This window comes from Meriones unguiculatus, chromosome 6, assembly GCF_030254825.1.
Source record: "Meriones unguiculatus strain TT.TT164.6M chromosome 6, Bangor_MerUng_6.1, whole genome shotgun sequence".
Taxonomy (NCBI): Eukaryota; Metazoa; Chordata; class Mammalia; order Rodentia; family Muridae; genus Meriones; species Meriones unguiculatus.
The window spans coordinates 14,877,351-14,884,960 of record NC_083354.1 but is presented as its reverse complement, the minus strand read 5'-3'; positions in this window follow the sequence as shown (position 1 = coordinate 14,884,960).

Genomic DNA, 7,610 nt, shown 5'->3' with positions numbered 1-7,610 from the left:
ACCCATAATGCAGTGTTGCCTTGAAGCCTCCTGAAGACACTTGACCTAACTAGTTCAGACACTGGGCTCTATTGTCATAGGTCTTCAGCTTCTGCTGGTAATAATGGATCATCTACTATGCTATCTTCAGCTCATAGGCATATTAAATGTGAACTAACCAACTAAACTAATAGAAAAGGGGACAGTAGTATCTGGGATTTGCTGGTGACCACTCTTATCACAGCCAGCTCCTCTCCTCATTCCTCCTGACACTGTGATATTTTCACCTCTACTTATGTGAGGTACACATGAAGATGGCCATGGGCTGGCAGGTATTTCTTTTCTTCCTTGTACTTTCCTTCCTCTACTCTCTCTCTCTCTCTCTCTCTCTCTCTCTCTCTCTCTCTCTCTCGATGTGACTGTTAGCACTGTTGAGGTTTCTGTTGAAAGTTTGGGTGAAACTTTCACTCATCTTAGTGACTCTGGCCACTAGTAAAGTAAACTGAGGTGGAATCAGATTTAAAACCATTAAAGAATCGTGCAGAACAAGTGAGATGATTCCCACAAAGAAAGTCTTTTATTTGTAAGTACTTCCTCGCTGGTGAGTTGAGGGAAATCCCTCTAGAGGGATAAGGATTTTAGTGTTCTGGAACATGTTGGAATAGATAGATAGTGAATGAAGACCACTCTTTAAATAAAAATGGGCATAAAGAAATGCAGAGAACTAGGAAGACCACCAGACTGGGCTCAGTGCCACAGTTCTGCTTTCGTGGCTACTTGGGAGACTGGCACAGGAGCATGGCAAGAGCAAGAGAGAGCCCAGTGCTACCCAGAGTAACTTGCTGAGATCCTTTCTCAACACACACACACACAGAATAAATCCAGGACTATGGCTGATGGATAGAGCACTCGCCTAACTAGTACAGGGCCTTGGAATCTGTTCTAGCGCGAGGAAGGAGGGCTCCTGAGAAGACGTGAGAAGAAAGCTAGATGAGAATGAGCAAAATGAGCATTAAAAAAAAAAATCTGTGTTTCATTTGTGTGTTGTATGTGTGTATTATGTCTACATGTGCACACATTCCTCCATGCACGTGTGGAGGTCAGAGGGCAACTGGTGAGATTCGGTTCTCTCCTGTCTCCAGATGGGTTCTGTGAATCAACAGAAGTCATCAAGCCTTTACCCACTGAGCTCTCTCACTGGCTCTAGAGTAGAATTTTTAGTGATAAAATTCTATATAATGAAGCATGATTATAATCAAAGAAGAAAGAAGCAAAGAGTGTGAAGGACATTTACAAAAACTGAAGGAGAAGCCTGCTCTTGGCAATTAGATGCAGTGAGAGCTAACCTCTCTCGGTGGTGTCAACCACTGAGGTGAATGGGAAGGAATCAAAATGATGATGGCTCCGAATAACTTCATAGATAGACTGGGCTTGTGTTTTTCCTTATTCCTTTGCCCAGGAATAAGCTTTGTCTTCTGAGATACAGAAAAGGTAGGAGAAGAGACAGTGCAAGACACGGAGCAATCAGTTACATTCAGTCTTCTTACATGAGAATTTTGAGAAACTCAGCATGCAGTAAGCACACACTCTCGGGTTTCTGGCAGTAGTGTGAACTAGTAAAATGTTTTGGGAAGCCACTTTGTCAGTACAAATATGCATACATTTAAATATATGGCTCTATTTCTAAGGAAATAATTCAAGACGCAGGCCGAAGTAAACACATAAAAATGTTACAATGTTCTTTAGAGAGAGAGAGAGAGAAAGAAAACAAAACAAGCCACCTATGTAATGATGGTGACTAAATGCAATACAGTATAGCTACCCAAAAGGAAGCTATGTGGGTATTCCAATGAGGTTTGCCAAGAATATGTAATTACATGTTGGCCTTTGCATAGAAGTAAAATAATAATTTCATTCTGTTTATTAAAGATACCATTGCTTACGCTCAAGGAAAATCAGTGAAAATTGTGGCAAGGCACCCAGGGGCATTTCTCTGTTCTATCGCTTGCTTTTCAGCAGCTTCTAAGTCCCTACAGGTATATAGTACTTTTGTCATCAGAAAATATATGTCAGTCTTCTCCGGTAATCGTGAGGGATTTTTCAAGGCTAAATGTTGGAGAGGAGCCAAAGGAAAATGTGTGGTGGGCATTTGCAGAGAACAGAGATAAAGAGGGAGAGTGACGTGTTGACACCTGCCTCTCCTTCAGTCGACGATGGAGGGAGCTTCCCAGAGGCATCAAGTCAAGCTGCGGATTGCCCTGGGTACACCGGGCACTTTAAAACAGGCTGACAACACAGAATGGACACCTCCCTGGCTTACCTTGAATACAAATATAAGCTCAATGACCCATGGCCTCTTTTTTTATACAGTAACAACCCCAGCACAGGCTTTGAATGACCCCTGAGAAGGGCTGTGTGACTTCCATCATGCGTAACCTCCACAGTGTGCTTTTTCCCCCGACAATGAGACTAGCAATTCCCATCACTCAGCAACAAGACCAGAGGTCAGCTCTCCGCACCGCCACCCTTGCTGTCTTACATTTGCAGAAAATACACTTTTGTCTCCTAGCTTAGAAAATGTAAAAACATTGCCCGAAATACAGTGGTTTCAGGAAAGAGCAGACAACATATTTCTTTTTAGAGCATTTCTCTCTGTTATTTACAAACCAAGCCTGCTTCTCTAACCTACAAAACTCATATACATTGTCTATGTATGCAAATATGTCACATGGGATATGATTATAAATGCCATAAGTAACTGTGCCTGATACAACATAAAATGACAAACTACGGTTGGGTTCATAAGTATCTGTGCAGCTCCTCATTGTAAGTCAGACTGGCATGCAACTTGCAGAGGGACTGTGCTAGACTTAGAGGTATTTTGATATTAGTGTTCGCCTTTGTTTTCAGGGCTTCCCTATCCTTGGATGACATAGGTTATACATATCTGTGCTGCACATTACACACCATATACAACTTAAGATGTACATGGGGGAATAAAGCACTCTCGCAGGAAGAAGCTGTGCTTAGGAGAGAGGTTGGACCTGGTGAGATTCCCTAGCAGGAAGATCATCAGAAAAGACCACAGCCGATAAAAGCATTTTATTAGAAGAGAGGGGTCAGTCTTCCATGCTTATCAACAGATGAAGAAAAGAAATGTGGTACGGTGGAATTTCGTTCAGCTGCATGGAAAAAATGATGCTATGACATTGCAGGAAAATCGATGCAACTGGAAATTACTATATTAAGGGAAGTAACCCAGACTTAGAAAGGTAAATGCCATATATTTTCTTTCATGTATGAATCCAAGACTTGAATGTGTATGTGTTTATATGCATATATGGGGAAGTACATGTTACTAAACTAGAAGGCTAGAAAGGCAGCCATGAGAAAGAAAAGAAAAGATGTATAAGGAACAAAGAGACCACATGTGTTATCAAAGCAGGCGCTGCTTTTGGAAAGACAGGAATTGGAGGGCAGGATGGGGAGGACAGGAGAGAGGAGGACCAATATAAAATGGATTATGGAAATTCCATAACAAACCCCACTATTCTGTGTGCTCATTAAAAAATACATACAAGAAAACTTACTAATAGACATCTGAAAAAGGGAGTAAAAACCAGGAATGCCCCACAGTTTGCCAACAACAAAAATCTCCACAGTTTCACTTTAGAAGACAGTAGCCAACCAGTGGTAAGAAGAAAGTATCAAGAAAACTGCTACCTTAAAACTCAGTAAAGCTTGAGCCTTGAGTCTTGGAGGGATGTTATAGCTACTGTAATGTAAGGAGTGTATGCTTTAGGAGTTTATTAGAGAAGAGAATTGAAGGAAGGTATTGAAGACTGTGGAGAGCCATGTGTGTGTGTGATGGTTCAAATCCATTGATCAGCCCATACTTACAGAGCCATGTGCCACTGAGGACCAGGAAAAACAAATTCTTTGACTTCAGAAGAGTTGTATTCCAGCAGACACAGATATTAAGAATGGCAGAAAGGATGGCAGGCACACACAGGACAGAATGCAGACTTCTAATGGAGTCGAAGTGGTAAGGGACCACGTGAGCCTTTGTTGTTTTTGTTTGTTTGTTTGTTTTGTTTTTTCAGAGAGAAGGTTACTGAATGACACAGGAATCTCTCAAACCTTTAAAGAACTTAGAACTGATATTATAAAACTGGAAGAAAAATTGAACACTGTCATGAGTTCAGAGACGGGTTAGCTGTCTACATACACTCAACAGCAGCTGCAGAATGCCAAATTCATTTGCACAGGATTATATGGATTGTGAGTTAGATTTACAGCTTGTGCCCACCACACATATTTTAATTATGTTTATAAAAGTACCCTGAATGCTGTAAATCTGTTTTGGCAATTTATGAACATTCAATTATCTCTGACCTGAGGGATAAACAGTATGAGATTATGTCTGAGTCTTTTGTAGTCTATTTTTCAAAATGTACTCACCGTTGTAAAGAGCATATCTTGTGTATTGTATGGATGCATTGTCCATCAATTAAACAAACAAACAAATAAATAAAAGCCTATGGCCTATAGGAAAGGAATAGAAGGTGAGACATCCAGCAGGCCGTGAGGATTCTGGGATAAAGCCAGGAGCAGAAGACCATCCAGGATGATGTGAGGAGGACAGATGTATGGTACCGGAGCATCAGTAACCAGTCATGTGGCAGAATGTAGATTAATATAAATGGGTTGTTTTAAGTTATGAGCTAGTCAGAGAAGAGCCTCACTATATGGCCACGATATTTGTAAATATATAATTTGAGTCTCGTGAGTCATTATACCGAGAGCTTGTGGCTAGGAGGAAAAACATGTACACTGCTATACACCATTACTTACTGACTTAATAAGTTTATACAGAAGGAATAATTTTATCAAGAAAAAGTATTATTCATCAGATACCCATGTATCTATGCTACTAAATATCTGTTTGTAACAGTTATGCCTGAAAGTAGTATTATAGCAAGACGCTGCTTGGCCGAAAAGAATGCAAGAAGTGGGAACTTAAATAAAATCAGATCAGCTGTGATTATCACCGAGCCTGATGATGAGTTTGTGGGGTTAATCTGTACTAACCTCTTTGGCAAGTCTCAAACAAACGAATGGATGAAAACCCAATGATTTTAGGAATGAATGTTTTAGTGACAAAGCAAGGCACTGCCCAAGTGACTTAAACAGAAGGAAGAACGTCCGTTTCTCTAGTTGTAGTTCATTTCAGGACACGCGAGGTCCCAGCACTCCCTTCCTAACTATGTAGAAGAATTGTTATCATGATGACTGCCGTATTTCTGCTGCAAGCACAAGGAAGCAACGATACACTCTGCTCACAGCTCTAGGCCAAGCTCACAGCCATACCCTGCTATGAGGAAAGCTGTGGAACGGAGTCTTTGAATTTTATACTCTGTAGTGTAGTAAGGAACAAAAGAAAGGACTTGGGTTTGGATTTTAGGTGAACCAACCTATGATGTCTGCCAAAAGAAATACTAAAAATGACTTATTTGGGGGCTGGAGGGATGGCTTAGCAGTTATCTGCACTGTAGCTGTTGCAGAGGACTTGGGTTTAGTGTCCATTACACACGTGACAGTTCATAACTACATGTAATTGCATTTTCAGGGAATTCAATGCCCTGGTTGGTCTCTTCGAGTACTGCAAGCACACGGCACAAACACATACATGCTGGATAAACACTTAATACATGTAAAAACAAATCTTAAAGTAATATGTGGGCAAACATTTGGTACATCCATTCAACTGATTATTTTTAAATGTTTAAAAATAAGTAATGTACATAATGAGAAAAAAAGCCCAATAATTTAGTTTTAACTTTATTCTTGATATTGCTGCAACTAGTTAAAGAACAGAGGCAAGAAAGAAGTCTCCCATGCAGAAAACAACACGCAGCATCACTAAACACGGCATTTAATATAATGGAGTGTGTTGTTATCACATCATACATTTATTCTTTTCATACATGTTCTATTACATAAAAAATCATCTCCCATAATAAAATCCTACATGGCTATAGATGGTAACTGGCATTTTAAGGATTATTTAGGCAAATATTAGACAATATTAGACAAACATTAGATATACAAAGTTGTGAAGAGAGCACAAAACTCCCTTTAACTTTTTCTTTCTACAGCTTCTCCCGTTACTATGCATTCTTAAAACATTCTAATGTGTATGTGTGTATATCCGTGGCCCGCATTTACGTGAGCGCCAGCTGAGGCCGAAGAGAACATTGGATTCCCTGGAAATGCAGTTACGGTGTGAGCTGCCAGATGTGAGTGCTGGGATGTAAACTTTGGTCCTCTGGAAGAGGCCACCCCTTCAGCCCTGTCCATTCTTATGTCTTACATTAGTATGGTACACATGATGAGATTAATAAGCAAATATTACATGGAATTTTTAACTAAAGCATATGCAGCCCTCAGATTTCTCAGTTTTGTGCTCAGTCTATTAGTCCTCTTGTTTCTGTGACAAAAGCAACTTAGGGAAGGAAGGGTTCTTCTGGCTCACGGTTTGAGGGTGCGTCGTCTGTCATCATGAGGAAGGTAAAGCGGCGCCATCTGGAGTCAGCTGGTTTCAGGGATTGGCGAAATGGTGAGAGCTGAATGCCCAGCCGGCATTCTCTTCATTCTTCCTCTCAGGGTCTCAAGCCACGGGGAGACGCCGCCTGCAGTTAATGGGTTGTCTAATAACCCATAATAGTTATGGGTTGTCTTGCTGCAGCTAACCCAGTAAGGAGACCCCCTCAGAGCCACACCCGGAGGTTTGTCTTCTGGGTGATTCCACCCACGTCAAGGTGACACACTATTAACTACAGTGATGCCTGTCTTCCGCCCCAGGGTTCCACCAGGATAGAGAGGTATTTCACTTAGAGAACTCACTGGTCTCATTTTAGCTATGACAATTCATCTCACTTTTTGTTGTTGTTTTTTTCTTGTCCTTGAGATTTTTGAAAAGTAGTGTGAAGGTGTATTCGTAGATGATTTTATTATTTATGGTAACTTATCTGGGTTCCATGCACTGGCATTGTGATTTGGGGGAAGGAAAGTCGCCAAGGTGAGCTGTCAGTTGCATCAGGTGTCATCAAACATGGAGTCTTAGTCGGATTTATGAGTGGCAATATTCTCCTTTATCAACTGGATGGATTATTATTTATCTACTTTTATTTATCCACTAAATTTTTTTTTCTATCTCCTCATTCTTCAATATTTCATTCTTTGAGGGGAAGTTACCGTGCACAGCCCATAGTGAGGAGCAGAGAAGTCTGCTGTAGAGTCACACATATCTAGTGCTTTCTCTAGGTAGGACGCTCATATCCTTCCTATGCACTAATTTATTGATATATTATTTACATATTAGGGGCTCTGGCCACATATATTTATACAGACATGCATACATACACACACTCACATATAAGCGTACATGCATAAATACACATATGTATACTCACAATTTACACATGCATGCCCACAATAAATATATATACACACTCACATACACAAATATAAATGTATTCACATATACATATATGCATACATACGTATACCAGCATTCATATTATACATTGTTTATACAAATATGACATGCATATATACACATGCACACA